A 22,141-nucleotide genomic window follows, 5' to 3' on the forward strand; every position below is an offset into this window, starting at 1 on the left:
TTTACTGGTCGTCAAACCCGCTCCCACACAAGGAACTTACTTCTCAACGAGGAACAACAAACTTCTTTGAAAGAAAACCAAGCGAACACCAATTACATTCAGTTGCACTCTGAATCGTATTTGTGAATAAAATTATTTGTCAATGACTTATTCGTCATTATAAGAATACTTTATTTTAAAAATGTAATGTATTTCAATTCTAAATAAATTATACTATCATACTTTTCATATTTGTCGTATTTATAGTTTAATTATTGTGATGCGTATAATTTAGAAATATAATATGACTAATGTGTTGTAATTTGTTGTTTTACTTGTAGCAGTTATTTGTACATACTAAATAAGAAATTCTTAGTGAGTGAGAAGAAATAAATTATAATATAAGATAAGATATAACTGTAGGCATATTAAACAATGAATACATTTTGTTTTTTATGTCTATGGATGTAACAGGAGCTTAAACTAAATCTTATGATTAATATGTTGCTTTAAACTTTTTAACTTAAGTTTTACCGTATTTTATTTACATTTTATTATGATTAGAGCGCAGATTTGTATGCGTTTGCATATTCATGGTATGATCACAGAATTTGTTTCATGGCCATAACGATTTAAACTATGAAACTTTTGGGCAGCATATTTCGACAATTAACTCGTTATTTTTCATTTTCATGACTTATTTTACGATTTTAATTGCATATTTCTGTTTTTTTTCTTTTTTTTTAGACATTTTGGAATTAATCATTATTGCGATATTGACAAAAGAAACTTGCTTGGGTACACGCATTGCTTTCTTATACCACATGATTCTTTTTTTCCATATGAGATAAAGAAATCTAATTTATATACATACATTTGTTTCATGTCATTCTGATTCTAAATAAATCAATTTTTTTATTGGTTGTTTGCAATTATTTCCGTTGTGACATTTTAATTTTGTATATTATATTTATTGTGAAATGGTAATAAAAAAAAATTATTTTAATTAATAATAAATTAAAAACACGATCCTTGGTAATGCATGCCAGTAGTTACAGCTCTTAAATATTTTATTTGGGTCATGGGTAGAAAAACAGGAAATTAGAATATATAGTATATATTCAATTTTCGAATAAAAAATAACTCTGGTTCCAACTTTTTTAGGTTTTTTTTCTATGAATGTCAATACAATTTTATAAAAGGCTCGAAAATTGATTTTAATGTATTGTTGCTATGATATTTGAAATATATTAAGAATCCATAGTCACAGTTTTTCTTTTATAAGCATTTAAAGTTCGATTTTGACAAAATTTATCATATTTAAGATTAAAAATGATTTTGTAGTTAATAATGAATAAAATGTTCAAATTTTATAGCTAAGGATGGAAAACTTACAACAAGGCTCCAGGTAAGTATGTTATTGTCTAACCAAAAAATCTCAAAAATATAAATCACAGATTTTTTTTTTTTTATATATACCTAGTTATTTTATGTTCAAATTTGGAGGATATTATTCAATTATTATATTGAATTCAAATTTTAGACCATCCATTATTATACAGCTAGTGACCCACTTGAAACCTACTGAACAGCGGAGCGACATCCCTTACCAACATTTTTTCTTTATGAGATTAAAAAATCTAATTTTTATACAACGTACATTTGTTTCATGTCATTCCGATACTAAATAAATCAATATTTTACTGGTTTTTTTGCAGTTAATTCAGTTGTGACATTTTAATTTTGTATATTATATTTATTGTGAAATAGTAATAAAAAAAATTTAATTTAATTAATAATAAATTAAAAACACGATTCCTAGTAATGCACGGCAGTAGTTACAGCTCTGAAATATTTTGTTTCGGTCGAGAGTAGAATCTCTGGAATCGTATATATATGTATTCAATTTTCGAATAAAAATAGGTATACATTTTTATGAATTTCTAACTCGAAATAATTTTCAAATTTTCGTGATTTTTACGAAATTTGTCAAAATTCCAACTTCAGACGCTCATAAAAAAACTATTGTGGATTTGTGGTGGACTTTTTTTTAATTTCCACCAACTAAAACTTACGAGGAACGTTGTAGGCGTATTACATTCTCAAGTTATTGGACCGAGCGAAAACATTTTTATCGACAATCAAGAAAATTATGCCTACATAAACAGCTCAACACGAATCAAAATATTTTGAAAATGTTATGGTTATAAATTATTTTATAAACAATCGACGTAAATCGAATGTATCTAGGTAGGTACAGCAATTTATTTTAGAGTACTACCACTTACACGAAAAACCGAAACCGATTTTACGTAATAATTCCGGAAAGGATGAAAAGCGAAGCACTATTTCGACCACTTATCGTGCACAAAGACACAAAAATAAAAATGTATCACTCAGAGCGTAAATTTTCTATATGAGACTGAGAAGATAGTTCGCTCGTGTTACCTCTTAAATCGCTGGTCGTGGAGCGTTCACGAAGTTTCGGACTTCTTCAAAATTTAATGCCCGCCACCGACCGGCGAGAAGTAGATACCACCAATTGATAATCATTCTGACTTATCACTATGTACCACGAACTATGATAGTAATAATAAATAATAATTGTTATCAAATAAATAACAACATAATATTATTATTTTTTCGTTTGAATCACTCGCGATTTGCAATTATTTGAAATTTGAACAAAAATACAGACTACAGTCGTACAGAGTTCTGATAGTTGTATTCATACATTTTATTACAAAATCACCATGCATAAGTGTATTCTTTTTAGTAAAACATCTAAAGTATCGCCTAGCCACATTATGTTAATTTTAATTTGTAAGTATTATTTTCTAATTGTACTGATTATATTTCTTAATAATATGGAGTCGGTCTAATAAGCTAATTTGTTCACAAATATAGATCTCCAAAAAATGAAAATAGAAGGAAATAATAATGGCTAAACATCTCCGAATTAAATGATTTTCCCAATTTCTATCTGGCATAGTATCCGCGGTAATCATTTCACAATATTAGTGAATGTAAACAATGCTCTAAAAACACAATCCAAAACCGTTTGCCTGGGATAGAGAAGTAAAATAAATTTTAGTAATTTACAGCGAAATTGGTACTACTCTGAGCACGACTAGTATATCGAATCTAATTGAGTAAAATCATTTAACATAATTCATGAATTAGGTATTTATATATTTTTTACAACTTGACATTTTCAGAAAATTGTGTTTGTCCAACGATGAGTTAGAAGAAAATGATCAGGCGCATAAAGGATTTCGAGGCTTTACATGCTACTGATTTTAATTCACCCAGAAAAGTCTTAGAAACTAAATAATGTCCACACACACTTATGTGAGTATATCACTCAAGTACTTATCCAATTTTAAATGTTTGTCGAAACCAAAAGTCACTTAATAGATTATCGTTTTTAGTTCATACAGTGGATTATACTTATTATGGTTTTCAAAACTGAAATAATGATGTACCACATTCAAGGAACCAGGAAGTCGAGCCAATGTATTGGCAATATTTTTCAGACGTTGAATTTCTCGAAGATAATTCTACAGACTCTGATGAGGCCATACAATATTGGACCGAATTATGAAACTTAAAGGTGAGAATATTGTTGATAGGTTTTCATATTTAAAGCTATTTTACTGTGCTATTAACTAACATACCCACCTGTTCACGGGACACATTGTATAATATCTTATCTAATTGTGTGCGTGGACATAAATTTGTATATGGAAAGGGCTCAGCCCGTTTAATCAAAGTAAATAAATAAATAAATAATTATATGTTACAATCTTAAAATATCCATAACTTGTTTTAAAAATAAAATACAAATAAGTTCTTCCCTATAAGGTTCCTTAAAAAATATTTTTGCCTTTAAGTTTGATTATAATATTATGTCATATCACTCTAATATTTAGACCAACAGTATAAAATTGGCTCTACTGTACTCACATTTGCATGTTGCTCGTTGTTCAAAGAGAGAAGACAAATGGTGCACTGACTGACATATTTTTAATTTTTAGGTAATACAATTTTGCTGAGCAAGAATCCAATTTTAATAACACAGACGGCCTCGACATTATAAATAATTAAATTGCAAAGAAGCACATAACTAGTTTGGACTTTGGTATCTTTTCTGAAGAGGAATTGATATAGTTGGACGCATTTAACAGGTAAAAATTGAAAGTTCCCAGTTGTTTTCAAATACGTCGGGAAAAACAAAAAGATAATTGAGGAAAAATGGTTATTTTACCCAAACACCAATTTTTGACAATTATTATTGATTTTGTTTTATTGGAGTAACTAAAAAAAAATAACTATAGATACGTGATTTGTTCACCGAATGTTCCTATAAGTATTTTCTATACACCATACAATTTTTAAAACCATTTTACTCTTTTTGAGCTAATTATGGGGATAAGACATTAAAATTTTTTCGATTAGTTTTGTTTTTAAAATTACCGTCCATAAAAAGTTCTTTGCTATGTCAAAGAGTTTGAAAATGTAATTCAGGGATCCTTATAGTTTCTATGATATATTCTGTTCTAAGATATAAAAGATACAAAGCCACCATTTTTCATAAGCGCATTTAAAGTTCACTTTTTGACAAAATTCATCAACAATTTGCAAATTATTTTTTAGTTATAAATGTATAAAATGTTCAATTGTATATTTAGCTTGTGCTTGTACTATGCAATATGATTTTATTAAATCTGTTTTTTTTTTTGTCAATCAATGGTTATTGCAAAGTTAATTATAAAATTAAATCTTTATTAAAAAATACTCTGCTCAAAAATTAAAATATTTACTTTCCTACCCCACTTACTAAAAATCATTGTATCACATATTTGATTATTATAATGTTTTTAGAGTTTACACACATATTTTGCCCGTGTCTTATTCTAAACAATTGGATCAAAAGCCACCTCCAGCTGTTATCACACATATCATTTGTGAAGTCGTAACTAATGTACAAGATTTTTTGACAAACGCGTCACCTGTCAGAATGGTCGGCATGAGCATGAGCTGTGAAAAGATATGTATTGAAGATATTGCTGATAGGCTGTTAAAAGTATCGGGGTGTCCTACAACTGTACGTACATTTATTGATCATAGTAAAATGAATCATCAAATTTAATTAAATATGTAAATTATAGGTTTACTGGTCGTCAAACCCGCTCCCACACAAGGAACTTACTTCTCAACGAGGAACAACAAACTTCTTTGAAAGAAAACCAAGCGAACACCAATTACATTCAGTTGCACTCTGAATCGTATTTGTGAATAAAATTATTTGTCAATGACTTATTCGTCATTATAAGAATACTTTATTTTAAAAATGTAATGTATTTCAATTCTAAATAAATTATACTATCATACTTTTCATATTTGTCGTATTTATAGTTTAATTATTGTGATGCGTATAATTTAGAAATATAATATGACTAATGTGTTGTAATTTGTTGTTTTACTTGTAGCAGTTATTTGTACATACTAAATAAGAAATTCTTAGTGAGTGAGAAGAAATAAATTATAATATAAGATAAGATATAACTGTAGGCATATTAAACAATGAATACATTTTGTTTTTTATGTCTATGGATGTAACAGGAGCTTAAACTAAATCTTATGATTAATATGTTGCTTTAAACTTTTTAACTTAAGTTTTACCGTATTTTATTTACATTTTATTATGATTAGAGCGCAGATTTGTATGCGTTTGCATATTCATGGTATGATCACAGAATTTGTTTCATGGCCATAACGATTTAAACTATGAAACTTTTGGGCAGCATATTTCGACAATTAACTCGTTATTTTTCATTTTCATGACTTATTTTACGATTTTAATTGCATATTTCTGTTTTTTTTCTTTTTTTTTAGACATTTTGGAATTAATCATTATTGCGATATTGACAAAAGAAACTTGCTTGGGTACACGCATTGCTTTCTTATACCACATGATTCTTTTTTTCCATATGAGATAAAGAAATCTAATTTATATACATACATTTGTTTCATGTCATTCTGATTCTAAATAAATCAATTTTTTTATTGGTTGTTTGCAATTATTTCCGTTGTGACATTTTAATTTTGTATATTATATTTATTGTGAAATGGTAATAAAAAAAAATTATTTTAATTAATAATAAATTAAAAACACGATCCTTGGTAATGCATGCCAGTAGTTACAGCTCTTAAATATTTTATTTGGGTCATGGGTAGAAAAACAGGAAATTAGAATATATAGTATATATTCAATTTTCGAATAAAAAATAACTCTGGTTCCAACTTTTTTAGGTTTTTTTTCTATGAATGTCAATACAATTTTATAAAAGGCTCGAAAATTGATTTTAATGTATTGTTGCTATGATATTTGAAATATATTAAGAATCCATAGTCACAGTTTTTCTTTTATAAGCATTTAAAGTTCGATTTTGACAAAATTTATCATATTTAAGATTAAAAATGATTTTGTAGTTAATAATGAATAAAATGTTCAAATTTTATAGCTAAGGATGGAAAACTTACAACAAGGCTCCAGGTAAGTATGTTATTGTCTAACCAAAAAATCTCAAAAATATAAATCACAGATTTTTTTTTTTTTATATATACCTAGTTATTTTATGTTCAAATTTGGAGGATATTATTCAATTATTATATTGAATTCAAATTTTAGACCATCCATTATTATACAGCTAGTGACCCACTTGAAACCTACTGAACAGCGGAGCGACATCCCTTACCAACATTTTTTCTTTATGAGATTAAAAAATCTAATTTTTATACAACGTACATTTGTTTCATGTCATTCCGATACTAAATAAATCAATATTTTACTGGTTTTTTTGCAGTTAATTCAGTTGTGACATTTTAATTTTGTATATTATATTTATTGTGAAATAGTAATAAAAAAAATTTAATTTAATTAATAATAAATTAAAAACACGATTCCTAGTAATGCACGGCAGTAGTTACAGCTCTGAAATATTTTGTTTCGGTCGAGAGTAGAATCTCTGGAATCGTATATATATGTATTCAATTTTCGAATAAAAATAGGTATACATTTTTATGAATTTCTAACTCGAAATAATTTTCAAATTTTCGTGATTTTTACGAAATTTGTCAAAATTCCAACTTCAGACGCTCATAAAAAAACTATTGTGGATTTGTGGTGGACTTTTTTTTAATTTCCACCAACTAAAACTTACGAGGAACGTTGTAGGCGTATTACATTCTCAAGTTATTGGACCGAGCGAAAACATTTTTATCGACAATCAAGAAAATTATGCCTACATAAACAGCTCAACACGAATCAAAATATTTTGAAAATGTTATGGTTATAAATTATTTTATAAACAATCGACGTAAATCGAATGTATCTAGGTAGGTACAGCAATTTATTTTAGAGTACTACCACTTACACGAAAAACCGAAACCGATTTTACGTAATAATTCCGGAAAGGATGAAAAGCGAAGCACTATTTCGACCACTTATCGTGCACAAAGACACAAAAATAAAAATGTATCACTCAGAGCGTAAATTTTCTATATGAGACTGAGAAGATAGTTCGCTCGTGTTACCTCTTAAATCGCTGGTCGTGGAGCGTTCACGAAGTTTCGGACTTCTTCAAAATTTAATGCCCGCCACCGACCGGCGAGAAGTAGATACCACCAATTGATAATCATTCTGACTTATCACTATGTACCACGAACTATGATAGTAATAATAAATAATAATTGTTATCAAATAAATAACAACATAATATTATTATTTTTTCGTTTGAATCACTCGCGATTTGCAATTATTTGAAATTTGAACAAAAATACAGACTACAGTCGTACAGAGTTCTGATAGTTGTATTCATACATTTTATTACAAAATCACCATGCATAAGTGTATTCTTTTTAGTAAAACATCTAAAGTATCGCCTAGCCACATTATGTTAATTTTAATTTGTAAGTATTATTTTCTAATTGTACTGATTATATTTCTTAATAATATGGAGTCGGTCTAATAAGCTAATTTGTTCACAAATATAGATCTCCAAAAAATGAAAATAGAAGGAAATAATAATGGCTAAACATCTCCGAATTAAATGATTTTCCCAATTTCTATCTGGCATAGTATCCGCGGTAATCATTTCACAATATTAGTGAATGTAAACAATGCTCTAAAAACACAATCCAAAACCGTTTGCCTGGGATAGAGAAGTAAAATAAATTTTAGTAATTTACAGCGAAATTGGTACTACTCTGAGCACGACTAGTATATCGAATCTAATTGAGTAAAATCATTTAACATAATTCATGAATTAGGTATTTATATATTTTTTACAACTTGACATTTTCAGAAAATTGTGTTTGTCCAACGATGAGTTAGAAGAAAATGATCAGGCGCATAAAGGATTTCGAGGCTTTACATGCTACTGATTTTAATTCACCCAGAAAAGTCTTAGAAACTAAATAATGTCCACACACACTTATGTGAGTATATCACTCAAGTACTTATCCAATTTTAAATGTTTGTCGAAACCAAAAGTCACTTAATAGATTATCGTTTTTAGTTCATACAGTGGATTATACTTATTATGGTTTTCAAAACTGAAATAATGATGTACCACATTCAAGGAACCAGGAAGTCGAGCCAATGTATTGGCAATATTTTTCAGACGTTGAATTTCTCGAAGATAATTCTACAGACTCTGATGAGGCCATACAATATTGGACCGAATTATGAAACTTAAAGGTGAGAATATTGTTGATAGGTTTTCATATTTAAAGCTATTTTACTGTGCTATTAACTAACATACCCACCTGTTCACGGGACACATTGTATAATATCTTATCTAATTGTGTGCGTGGACATAAATTTGTATATGGAAAGGGCTCAGCCCGTTTAATCAAAGTAAATAAATAAATAAATAATTATATGTTACAATCTTAAAATATCCATAACTTGTTTTAAAAATAAAATACAAATAAGTTCTTCCCTATAAGGTTCCTTAAAAAATATTTTTGCCTTTAAGTTTGATTATAATATTATGTCATATCACTCTAATATTTAGACCAACAGTATAAAATTGGCTCTACTGTACTCACATTTGCATGTTGCTCGTTGTTCAAAGAGAGAAGACAAATGGTGCACTGACTGACATATTTTTAATTTTTAGGTAATACAATTTTGCTGAGCAAGAATCCAATTTTAATAACACAGACGGCCTCGACATTATAAATAATTAAATTGCAAAGAAGCACATAACTAGTTTGGACTTTGGTATCTTTTCTGAAGAGGAATTGAATATAGTTGGACGCATTTAACAGGTAAAAATTGAAAGTTCCCAGTTGTTTTCAAATACGTCGGGAAAAACAAAAAGATAATTGAGGAAAAATGGTTATTTTACCCAAACACCAATTTTTGACAATTATTATTGATTTTGTTTTATTGGAGTAACTAAAAAAAATAACTATAGATACGTGATTTGTTCACCGAATGTTCCTATAAGTATTTTCTATACACCATACAATTTTTAAAACCATTTTACTCTTTTTGAGCTAATTATGGGGATAAGACATTAAAATTTTTTCGATTAGTTTTGTTTTTAAAATTACCGTCCATAAAAAGTTCTTTGCTATGTCAAAGAGTTTGAAAATGTAATTCAGGGATCCTTATAGTTTCTATGATATATTCTGTTCTAAGATATAAAAGATACAAAGCCACCATTTTTCATAAGCGCATTTAAAGTTCACTTTTTGACAAAATTCATCAACAATTTGCAAATTATTTTTTAGTTATAAATGTATAAAATGTTCAATTGTATATTTAGCTTGTGCTTGTACTATGCAATATGATTTTATTAAATCTGTTTTTTTTTTTTGTCAATCAATGGTTATTGCAAAGTTAATTATAAAATTAAATCTTTATTAAAAAATACTCTGCTCAAAAATTAAAATATTTACTTTCCTACCCCACTTACTAAAATCATTGTATCACATATTTGATTATTATAATGTTTTTAGAGTTTACACACATATTTTGCCCGTGTCTTATTCTAAACAATTGGATCAAAAGCCACCTCCAGCTGTTATCACACATATCATTTGTGAAGTCGTAACTAATGTACAAGATTTTTTGACAAACGCGTCACCTGTCAGAATGGTCGGCATGAGCATGAGCTGTGAAAAGATATGTATTGAAGATATTGCTGATAGGCTGTTAAAAGTATCGGGGTGTCCTACAACTGTACGTACATTTATTGATCATAGTAAAATGAATCATCAAATTTAATTAAATATGTAAATTATAGGTTTACTGGTCGTCAAACCCGCTCCCACACAAGGAACTTACTTCTCAACGAGGAACAACAAACTTCTTTGAAAGAAAACCAAGCGAACACCAATTACATTCAGTTGCACTCTGAATCGTATTTGTGAATAAAATTATTTGTCAATGACTTATTCGTCATTATAAGAATACTTTATTTTAAAAATGTAATGTATTTCAATTCTAAATAAATTATACTATCATACTTTTCATATTTGTCGTATTTATAGTTTAATTATTGTGATGCGTATAATTTAGAAATATAATATGACTAATGTGTTGTAATTTGTTGTTTTACTTGTAGCAGTTATTTGTACATACTAAATAAGAAATTCTTAGTGAGTGAGAAGAAATAAATTATAATATAAGATAAGATATAACTGTAGGCATATTAAACAATGAATACATTTTGTTTTTTATGTCTATGGATGTAACAGGAGCTTAAACTAAATCTTATGATTAATATGTTGCTTTAAACTTTTTAACTTAAGTTTTACCGTATTTTATTTACATTTTATTATGATTAGAGCGCAGATTTGTATGCGTTTGCATATTCATGGTATGATCACAGAATTTGTTTCATGGCCATAACGATTTAAACTATGAAACTTTTGGGCAGCATATTTCGACAATTAACTCGTTATTTTTCATTTTCATGACTTATTTTACGATTTTAATTGCATATTTCTGTTTTTTTTCTTTTTTTTTAGACATTTTGGAATTAATCATTATTGCGATATTGACAAAAGAAACTTGCTTGGGTACACGCATTGCTTTCTTATACCACATGATTCTTTTTTTCCATATGAGATAAAGAAATCTAATTTATATACATACATTTGTTTCATGTCATTCTGATTCTAAATAAATCAATTTTTTTATTGGTTGTTTGCAATTATTTCCGTTGTGACATTTTAATTTTGTATATTATATTTATTGTGAAATGGTAATAAAAAAAAATTATTTTAATTAATAATAAATTAAAAACACGATCCTTGGTAATGCATGCCAGTAGTTACAGCTCTTAAATATTTTATTTGGGTCATGGGTAGAAAAACAGGAAATTAGAATATATAGTATATATTCAATTTTCGAATAAAAAATAACTCTGGTTCCAACTTTTTTAGGTTTTTTTTCTATGAATGTCAATACAATTTTATAAAAGGCTCGAAAATTGATTTTAATGTATTGTTGCTATGATATTTGAAATATATTAAGAATCCATAGTCACAGTTTTTCTTTTATAAGCATTTAAAGTTCGATTTTGACAAAATTTATCATATTTAAGATTAAAAATGATTTTGTAGTTAATAATGAATAAAATGTTCAAATTTTATAGCTAAGGATGGAAAACTTACAACAAGGCTCCAGGTAAGTATGTTATTGTCTAACCAAAAAATCTCAAAAATATAAATCACAGATTTTTTTTTTTTTATATATACCTAGTTATTTTATGTTCAAATTTGGAGGATATTATTCAATTATTATATTGAATTCAAATTTTAGACCATCCATTATTATACAGCTAGTGACCCACTTGAAACCTACTGAACAGCGGAGCGACATCCCTTACCAACATTTTTTCTTTATGAGATTAAAAAATCTAATTTTTATACAACGTACATTTGTTTCATGTCATTCCGATACTAAATAAATCAATATTTTACTGGTTTTTTTGCAGTTAATTCAGTTGTGACATTTTAATTTTGTATATTATATTTATTGTGAAATAGTAATAAAAAAAATTTAATTTAATTAATAATAAATTAAAAACACGATTCCTAGTAATGCACGGCAGTAGTTACAGCTCTGAAATATTTTGTTTCGGTCGAGAGTAGAATCTCTGGAATCGTATATATATGTATTCAATTTTCGAATAAAAATAGGTATACATTTTTATGAATTTCTAACTCGAAATAATTTTCAAATTTTCGTGATTTTTACGAAATTTGTCAAAATTCCAACTTCAGACGCTCATAAAAAAACTATTGTGGATTTGTGGTGGACTTTTTTTTAATTTCCACCAACTAAAACTTACGAGGAACGTTGTAGGCGTATTACATTCTCAAGTTATTGGACCGAGCGAAAACATTTTTATCGACAATCAAGAAAATTATGCCTACATAAACAGCTCAACACGAATCAAAATATTTTGAAAATGTTATGGTTATAAATTATTTTATAAACAATCGACGTAAATCGAATGTATCTAGGTAGGTACAGCAATTTATTTTAGAGTACTACCACTTACACGAAAAACCGAAACCGATTTTACGTAATAATTCCGGAAAGGATGAAAAGCGAAGCACTATTTCGACCACTTATCGTGCACAAAGACACAAAAATAAAAATGTATCACTCAGAGCGTAAATTTTCTATATGAGACTGAGAAGATAGTTCGCTCGTGTTACCTCTTAAATCGCTGGTCGTGGAGCGTTCACGAAGTTTCGGACTTCTTCAAAATTTAATGCCCGCCACCGACCGGCGAGAAGTAGATACCACCAATTGATAATCATTCTGACTTATCACTATGTACCACGAACTATGATAGTAATAATAAATAATAATTGTTATCAAATAAATAACAACATAATATTATTATTTTTTCGTTTGAATCACTCGCGATTTGCAATTATTTGAAATTTGAACAAAAATACAGACTACAGTCGTACAGAGTTCTGATAGTTGTATTCATACATTTTATTACAAAATCACCATGCATAAGTGTATTCTTTTTAGTAAAACATCTAAAGTATCGCCTAGCCACATTATGTTAATTTTAATTTGTAAGTATTATTTTCTAATTGTACTGATTATATTTCTTAATAATATGGAGTCGGTCTAATAAGCTAATTTGTTCACAAATATAGATCTCCAAAAAATGAAAATAGAAGGAAATAATAATGGCTAAACATCTCCGAATTAAATGATTTTCCCAATTTCTATCTGGCATAGTATCCGCGGTAATCATTTCACAATATTAGTGAATGTAAACAATGCTCTAAAAACACAATCCAAAACCGTTTGCCTGGGATAGAGAAGTAAAATAAATTTTAGTAATTTACAGCGAAATTGGTACTACTCTGAGCACGACTAGTATATCGAATCTAATTGAGTAAAATCATTTAACATAATTCATGAATTAGGTATTTATATATTTTTTACAACTTGACATTTTCAGAAAATTGTGTTTGTCCAACGATGAGTTAGAAGAAAATGATCAGGCGCATAAAGGATTTCGAGGCTTTACATGCTACTGATTTTAATTCACCCAGAAAAGTCTTAGAAACTAAATAATGTCCACACACACTTATGTGAGTATATCACTCAAGTACTTATCCAATTTTAAATGTTTGTCGAAACCAAAAGTCACTTAATAGATTATCGTTTTTAGTTCATACAGTGGATTATACTTATTATGGTTTTCAAAACTGAAATAATGATGTACCACATTCAAGGAACCAGGAAGTCGAGCCAATGTATTGGCAATATTTTTCAGACGTTGAATTTCTCGAAGATAATTCTACAGACTCTGATGAGGCCATACAATATTGGACCGAATTATGAAACTTAAAGGTGAGAATATTGTTGATAGGTTTTCATATTTAAAGCTATTTTACTGTGCTATTAACTAACATACCCACCTGTTCACGGGACACATTGTATAATATCTTATCTAATTGTGTGCGTGGACATAAATTTGTATATGGAAAGGGCTCAGCCCGTTTAATCAAAGTAAATAAATAAATAAATAATTATATGTTACAATCTTAAAATATCCATAACTTGTTTTAAAAATAAAATACAAATAAGTTCTTCCCTATAAGGTTCCTTAAAAAATATTTTTGCCTTTAAGTTTGATTATAATATTATGTCATATCACTCTAATATTTAGACCAACAGTATAAAATTGGCTCTACTGTACTCACATTTGCATGTTGCTCGTTGTTCAAAGAGAGAAGACAAATGGTGCACTGACTGACATATTTTTAATTTTTAGGTAATACAATTTTGCTGAGCAAGAATCCAATTTTAATAACACAGACGGCCTCGACATTATAAATAATTAAATTGCAAAGAAGCACATAACTAGTTTGGACTTTGGTATCTTTTCTGAAGAGGAATTGAATATAGTTGGACGCATTTAACAGGTAAAAATTGAAAGTTCCCAGTTGTTTTCAAATACGTCGGGAAAAACAAAAAGATAATTGAGGAAAAATGGTTATTTTACCCAAACACCAATTTTTGACAATTATTATTGATTTTGTTTTATTGGAGTAACTAAAAAAAATAACTATAGATACGTGATTTGTTCACCGAATGTTCCTATAAGTATTTTCTATACACCATACAATTTTTAAAACCATTTTACTCTTTTTGAGCTAATTATGGGGATAAGACATTAAAATTTTTTCGATTAGTTTTGTTTTTAAAATTACCGTCCATAAAAAGTTCTTTGCTATGTCAAAGAGTTTGAAAATGTAATTCAGGGATCCTTATAGTTTCTATGATATATTCTGTTCTAAGATATAAAAGATACAAAGCCACCATTTTTCATAAGCGCATTTAAAGTTCACTTTTTGACAAAATTCATCAACAATTTGCAAATTATTTTTTAGTTATAAATGTATAAAATGTTCAATTGTATATTTAGCTTGTGCTTGTACTATGCAATATGATTTTATTAAATCTGTTTTTTTTTTTTGTCAATCAATGGTTATTGCAAAGTTAATTATAAAATTAAATCTTTATTAAAAAATACTCTGCTCAAAAATTAAAATATTTACTTTCCTACCCCACTTACTAAAATCATTGTATCACATATTTGATTATTATAATGTTTTTAGAGTTTACACACATATTTTGCCCGTGTCTTATTCTAAACAATTGGATCAAAAGCCACCTCCAGCTGTTATCACACATATCATTTGTGAAGTCGTAACTAATGTACAAGATTTTTTGACAAACGCGTCACCTGTCAGAATGGTCGGCATGAGCATGAGCTGTGAAAAGATATGTATTGAAGATATTGCTGATAGGCTGTTAAAAGTATCGGGGTGTCCTACAACTGTACGTACATTTATTGATCATAGTAAAATGAATCATCAAATTTAATTAAATATGTAAATTATAGGTTTACTGGTCGTCAAACCCGCTCCCACACAAGGAACTTACTTCTCAACGAGGAACAACAAACTTCTTTGAAAGAAAACCAAGCGAACACCAATTACATTCAGTTGCACTCTGAATCGTATTTGTGAATAAAATTATTTGTCAATGACTTATTCGTCATTATAAGAATACTTTATTTTAAAAATGTAATGTATTTCAATTCTAAATAAATTATACTATCATACTTTTCATATTTGTCGTATTTATAGTTTAATTATTGTGATGCGTATAATTTAGAAATATAATATGACTAATGTGTTGTAATTTGTTGTTTTACTTGTAGCAGTTATTTGTACATACTAAATAAGAAATTCTTAGTGAGTGAGAAGAAATAAATTATAATATAAGATAAGATATAACTGTAGGCATATTAAACAATGAATACATTTTGTTTTTTATGTCTATGGATGTAACAGGAGCTTAAACTAAATCTTATGATTAATATGTTGCTTTAAACTTTTTAACTTAAGTTTTACCGTATTTTATTTACATTTTATTATGATTAGAGCGCAGATTTGTATGCGTTTGCATATTCATGGTATGATCACAGAATTTGTTTCATGGCCATAACGATTTAAACTATGAAACTTTTGGGCAGCATATTTCGACAATTAACTCGTTATTTTTCATTTTCATGACTTATTTTACGATTTTAATTGCATATTTCTGTTTTTTTTCTTTTTTTTTAGACATTTTGGAATTAATCATTATTGCGATATTGACAAAAGAAACTTGCTTGGGTACACGCATTGCTTTCTTATACCACATGATTCTTTTTTTCCATATGAGATAAAGAAATCTAATTTATATACATACATTTGTTTCATGTCATTCTGATTCTAAATAAATCAATTTTTTTATTGGTTGTTTGCAATTATTTCCGTTGTGACATTTTAATTTTGTATATTATATTTATTGTGAAATGGTAATAAAAAAAAATTATTTTAATTAATAATAAATTAAAAACACGATCCTTGGTAATGCATGCCAGTAGTTACAGCTCTTAAATATTTTATTTGGGTCATGGGTAGAAAAACAGGAAATTAGAATATATAGTATATATTCAATTTTCGAATAAAAAATAACTCTGGTTCCAACTTTTTTAGGTTTTTTTTCTATGAATGTCAATACAATTTTATAAAAGGCTCGAAAATTGATTTTAATGTATTGTTGCTATGATATTTGAAATATATTAAGAATCCATAGTCACAGTTTTTCTTTTATAAGCATTTAAAGTTCGATTTTGACAAAATTTATCATATTTAAGATTAAAAATGATTTTGTAGTTAATAATGAATAAAATGTTCAAATTTTATAGCTAAGGATGGAAAACTTACAACAAGGCTCCAGGTAAGTATGTTATTGTCTAACCAAAAAATCTCAAAAATATAAATCACAGATTTTTTTTTTTTTATATATACCTAGTTATTTTATGTTCAAATTTGGAGGATATTATTCAATTATTATATTGAATTCAAATTTTAGACCATCCATTATTATACAGCTAGTGACCCACTTGAAACCTACTGAACAGCGGAGCGACATCCCTTACCAACATTTTTTCTTTATGAGATTAAAAAATCTAATTTTTATACAACGTACATTTGTTTCATGTCATTCCGATACTAAATAAATCAATATTTTACTGGTTTTTTTGCAGTTAATTCAGTTGTGACATTTTAATTTTGTATATTATATTTATTGTGAAATAGTAATAAAAAAAATTTAATTTAATTAATAATAAATTAAAAACACGATTCCTAGTAATGCACGGCAGTAGTTACAGCTCTGAAATATTTTGTTTCGGTCGAGAGTAGAATCTCTGGAATCGTATATATATGTATTCAATTTTCGAATAAAAATAGGTATACATTTTTATGAATTTCTAACTCGAAATAATTTTCAAATTTTCGTGATTTTTACGAAATTTGTCAAAATTCCAACTTCAGACGCTCATAAAAAAACTATTGTGGATTTGTGGTGGACTTTTTTTTAATTTCCACCAACTAAAACTTACGAGGAACGTTGTAGGCGTATTACATTCTCAAGTTATTGGACCGAGCGAAAACATTTTTATCGACAATCAAGAAAATTATGCCTACATAAACAGCTCAACACGAATCAAAATATTTTGAAAATGTTATGGTTATAAATTATTTTATAAACAATCGACGTAAATCGAATGTATCTAGGTAGGTACAGCAATTTATTTTAGAGTACTACCACTTACACGAAAAACCGAAACCGATTTTACGTAATAATTCCGGAAAGGATGAAAAGCGAAGCACTATTTCGACCACTTATCGTGCACAAAGACACAAAAATAAAAATGTATCACTCAGAGCGTAAATTTTCTATATGAGACTGAGAAGATAGTTCGCTCGTGTTACCTCTTAAATCGCTGGTCGTGGAGCGTTCACGAAGTTTCGGACTTCTTCAAAATTTAATGCCCGCCACCGACCGGCGAGAAGTAGATACCACCAATTGATAATCATTCTGACTTATCACTATGTACCACGAACTATGATAGTAATAATAAATAATAATTGTTATCAAATAAATAACAACATAATATTATTATTTTTTCGTTTGAATCACTCGCGATTTGCAATTATTTGAAATTTGAACAAAAATACAGACTACAGTCGTACAGAGTTCTGATAGTTGTATTCATACATTTTATTACAAAATCACCATGCATAAGTGTATTCTTTTTAGTAAAACATCTAAAGTATCGCCTAGCCACATTATGTTAATTTTAATTTGTAAGTATTATTTTCTAATTGTACTGATTATATTTCTTAATAATATGGAGTCGGTCTAATAAGCTAATTTGTTCACAAATATAGATCTCCAAAAAATGAAAATAGAAGGAAATAATAATGGCTAAACATCTCCGAATTAAATGATTTTCCCAATTTCTATCTGGCATAGTATCCGCGGTAATCATTTCACAATATTAGTGAATGTAAACAATGCTCTAAAAACACAATCCAAAACCGTTTGCCTGGGATAGAGAAGTAAAATAAATTTTAGTAATTTACAGCGAAATTGGTACTACTCTGAGCACGACTAGTATATCGAATCTAATTGAGTAAAATCATTTAACATAATTCATGAATTAGGTATTTATATATTTTTTACAACTTGACATTTTCAGAAAATTGTGTTTGTCCAACGATGAGTTAGAAGAAAATGATCAGGCGCATAAAGGATTTCGAGGCTTTACATGCTACTGATTTTAATTCACCCAGAAAAGTCTTAGAAACTAAATAATGTCCACACACACTTATGTGAGTATATCACTCAAGTACTTATCCAATTTTAAATGTTTGTCGAAACCAAAAGTCACTTAATAGATTATCGTTTTTAGTTCATACAGTGGATTATACTTATTATGGTTTTCAAAACTGAAATAATGATGTACCACATTCAAGGAACCAGGAAGTCGAGCCAATGTATTGGCAATATTTTTCAGACGTTGAATTTCTCGAAGATAATTCTACAGACTCTGATGAGGCCATACAATATTGGACCGAATTATGAAACTTAAAGGTGAGAATATTGTTGATAGGTTTTCATATTTAAAGCTATTTTACTGTGCTATTAACTAACATACCCACCTGTTCACGGGACACATTGTATAATATCTTATCTAATTGTGTGCGTGGACATAAATTTGTATATGGAAAGGGCTCAGCCCGTTTAATCAAAGTAAATAAATAAATAAATAATTATATGTTACAATCTTAAAATATCCATAACTTGTTTTAAAAATAAAATACAAATAAGTTCTTCCCTATAAGGTTCCTTAAAAAATATTTTTGCCTTTAAGTTTGATTATAATATTATGTCATATCACTCTAATATTTAGACCAACAGTATAAAATTGGCTCTACTGTACTCACATTTGCATGTTGCTCGTTGTTCAAAGAGAGAAGACAAATGGTGCACTGACTGACATATTTTTAATTTTTAGGTAATACAATTTTGCTGAGCAAGAATCCAATTTTAATAACACAGACGGCCTCGACATTATAAATAATTAAATTGCAAAGAAGCACATAACTAGTTTGGACTTTGGTATCTTTTCTGAAGAGGAATTGAATATAGTTGGACGCATTTAACAGGTAAAAATTGAAAGTTCCCAGTTGTTTTCAAATACGTCGGGAAAAACAAAAAGATAATTGAGGAAAAATGGTTATTTTACCCAAACACCAATTTTTGACAATTATTATTGATTTTGTTTTATTGGAGTAACTAAAAAAAATAACTATAGATACGTGATTTGTTCACCGAATGTTCCTATAAGTATTTTCTATACACCATACAATTTTTAAAACCATTTTACTCTTTTTGAGCTAATTATGGGGATAAGACATTAAAATTTTTTCGATTAGTTTTGTTTTTAAAATTACCGTCCATAAAAAGTTCTTTGCTATGTCAAAGAGTTTGAAAATGTAATTCAGGGATCCTTATAGTTTCTATGATATATTCTGTTCTAAGATATAAAAGATACAAAGCCACCATTTTTCATAAGCGCATTTAAAGTTCACTTTTTGACAAAATTCATCAACAATTTGCAAATTATTTTTTAGTTATAAATGTATAAAATGTTCAATTGTATATTTAGCTTGTGCTTGTACTATGCAATATGATTTTATTAAATCTGTTTTTTTTTTTTGTCAATCAATGGTTATTGCAAAGTTAATTATAAAATTAAATCTTTATTAAAAAATACTCTGCTCAAAAATTAAAATATTTACTTTCCTACCCCACTTACTAAAATCATTGTATCACATATTTGATTATTATAATGTTTTTAGAGTTTACACACATATTTTGCCCGTGTCTTATTCTAAACAATTGGATCAAAAGCCACCTCCAGCTGTTATCACACATATCATTTGTGAAGTCGTAACTAATGTACAAGATTTTTTGACAAACGCGTCACCTGTCAGAATGGTCGGCATGAGCATGAGCTGTGAAAAGATATGTATTGAAGATATTGCTGATAGGCTGTTAAAAGTATCGGGGTGTCCTACAACTGTACGTACATTTATTGATCATAGTAAAATGAATCATCAAATTTAATTAAATATGTAAATTATAGGTTTACTGGTCGTCAAACCCGCTCCCACACAAGGAACTTACTTCTCAACGAGGAACAACAAACTTCTTTGAAAGAAAACCAAGCGAACACCAATTACATTCAGTTGCACTCTGAATCGTATTTGTGAATAAAATTATTTGTCAATGACTTATTCGTCATTATAAGAATACTTTATTTTAAAAATGTAATGTATTTCAATTCTAAATAAATTATACTATCATACTTTTCATATTTGTCGTATTTATAGTTTAATTATTGTGATGCGTATAATTTAGAAATATAATATGACTAATGTGTTGTAATTTGTTGTTTTACTTGTAGCAGTTATTTGTACATACTAAATAAGAAATTCTTAGTGAGTGAGAAGAAATAAATTATAATATAAGATAAGATATAACTGTAGGCATATTAAACAATGAATACATTTTGTTTTTTATGTCTATGGATGTAACAGGAGCTTAAACTAAATCTTATGATTAATATGTTGCTTTAAACTTTTTAACTTAAGTTTTACCGTATTTTATTTACATTTTATTATGATTAGAGCGCAGATTTGTATGCGTTTGCATATTCATGGTATGATCACAGAATTTGTTTCATGGCCATAACGATTTAAACTATGAAACTTTTGGGCAGCATATTTCGACAATTAACTCGTTATTTTTCATTTTCATGACTTATTTTACGATTTTAATTGCATATTTCTGTTTTTTTTTCTTTTTTTTTAGACATTTTGGAATTAATCATTATTGCGATATTGACAAAAGAAACTTGCTTGGGTACACGCATTGCTTTCTTATACCACATGATTCTTTTTTTCCATATGAGATAAAGAAATCTAATTTATATACATACATTTGTTTCATGTCATTCTGATTCTAAATAAATCAATTTTTTTATTGGTTGTTTGCAATTATTTCCGTTGTGACATTTTAATTTTGTATATTATATTTATTGTGAAATGGTAATAAAAAAAAATTATTTTAATTAATAATAAATTAAAAACACGATCCTTGGTAATGCATGCCAGTAGTTACAGCTCTTAAATATTTTATTTGGGTCATGGGTAGAAAAACAGGAAATTAGAATATATAGTATATATTCAATTTTCGAATAAAAAATAACTCTGGTTCCAACTTTTTTAGGTTTTTTTTCTATGAATGTCAATACAATTTTATAAAAGGCTCGAAAATTGATTTTAATGTATTGTTGCTATGATATTTGAAATATATTAAGAATCCATAGTCACAGTTTTTCTTTTATAAGCATTTAAAGTTCGATTTTGACAAAATTTATCATATTTAAGATTAAAAATGATTTTGTAGTTAATAATGAATAAAATGTTCAAATTTTATAGCTAAGGATGGAAAACTTACAACAAGGCTCCAGGTAAGTATGTTATTGTCTAACCAAAAAATCTCAAAAATATAAATCACAGATTTTTTTTTTTTTATATATACCTAGTTATTTTATGTTCAAATTTGGAGGATATTATTCAATTATTATATTGAATTCAAATTTTAGACCATCCATTATTA

The 22,141-nt window shown here is 27.8% G+C and overlaps 5 long non-coding RNA genes across 12 annotated transcripts; all 5 read left to right on the forward strand.

The window, feature by feature from the left end:
* Window positions 1–2,613: 2,613 nt before the first annotated feature.
* LOC132953482 (uncharacterized) lies at window positions 2,614–4,144 on the forward strand. Of its 2 annotated transcripts, XR_009665659.1 has the most exons (5): window positions 2,614–2,802; window positions 2,887–3,131; window positions 3,198–3,330; window positions 3,411–3,592; window positions 4,017–4,144. It is a non-coding gene; the product is annotated as an uncharacterized LOC132953482 (long non-coding RNA). The 2 variants fall into 2 exon arrangements; XR_009665658.1 differs by having other exon boundaries at window positions 2,887–3,330.
* LOC132953483 (uncharacterized) lies at window positions 4,144–5,381 on the forward strand. The gene is made up of 3 exons (XR_009665660.1): window positions 4,144–4,166; window positions 4,864–5,086; window positions 5,151–5,381. It is a non-coding gene; the product is annotated as an uncharacterized LOC132953483 (long non-coding RNA).
* Window positions 5,382–7,764: 2,383 nt separating this feature from the next.
* LOC132953480 (uncharacterized) lies at window positions 7,765–10,532 on the forward strand. 3 transcript variants are annotated; one of them, XR_009665653.1, is made up of 7 exons: window positions 7,765–7,953; window positions 8,038–8,282; window positions 8,349–8,481; window positions 8,562–8,743; window positions 9,168–9,318; window positions 10,015–10,237; window positions 10,302–10,532. It is a non-coding gene; the product is annotated as an uncharacterized LOC132953480 (long non-coding RNA). The 3 variants fall into 3 exon arrangements; XR_009665654.1 differs by having other exon boundaries at window positions 8,038–8,208; XR_009665652.1 differs by having other exon boundaries at window positions 8,038–8,481.
* A 2,383-nt stretch (window positions 10,533–12,915) lies between these two features.
* On the forward strand, window positions 12,916–15,683 carry LOC132953479 (uncharacterized). Of its 3 annotated transcripts, none has more exons than XR_009665650.1 (7): window positions 12,916–13,104; window positions 13,189–13,433; window positions 13,500–13,632; window positions 13,713–13,894; window positions 14,319–14,469; window positions 15,166–15,388; window positions 15,453–15,683. It is a non-coding gene; the product is annotated as an uncharacterized LOC132953479 (long non-coding RNA). The 3 variants fall into 3 exon arrangements; XR_009665651.1 differs by having other exon boundaries at window positions 13,189–13,359; XR_009665649.1 differs by having other exon boundaries at window positions 13,189–13,632.
* A 2,383-nt stretch (window positions 15,684–18,066) lies between these two features.
* On the forward strand, window positions 18,067–20,834 carry LOC132953481 (uncharacterized). 3 transcript variants are annotated; one of them, XR_009665656.1, is made up of 7 exons: window positions 18,067–18,255; window positions 18,340–18,584; window positions 18,651–18,783; window positions 18,864–19,045; window positions 19,470–19,620; window positions 20,317–20,539; window positions 20,604–20,834. It is a non-coding gene; the product is annotated as an uncharacterized LOC132953481 (long non-coding RNA). The 3 variants fall into 3 exon arrangements; XR_009665657.1 differs by having other exon boundaries at window positions 18,340–18,510; XR_009665655.1 differs by having other exon boundaries at window positions 18,340–18,783.
* The last annotated feature ends 1,307 nt before the right edge of the window (window positions 20,835–22,141 follow it).

This window comes from Metopolophium dirhodum, unplaced genomic scaffold (genome assembly GCF_019925205.1).
Source record: "Metopolophium dirhodum isolate CAU unplaced genomic scaffold, ASM1992520v1 scaffold47, whole genome shotgun sequence".
Classification (NCBI taxonomy): domain Eukaryota; kingdom Metazoa; phylum Arthropoda; class Insecta; order Hemiptera; family Aphididae; genus Metopolophium; species Metopolophium dirhodum.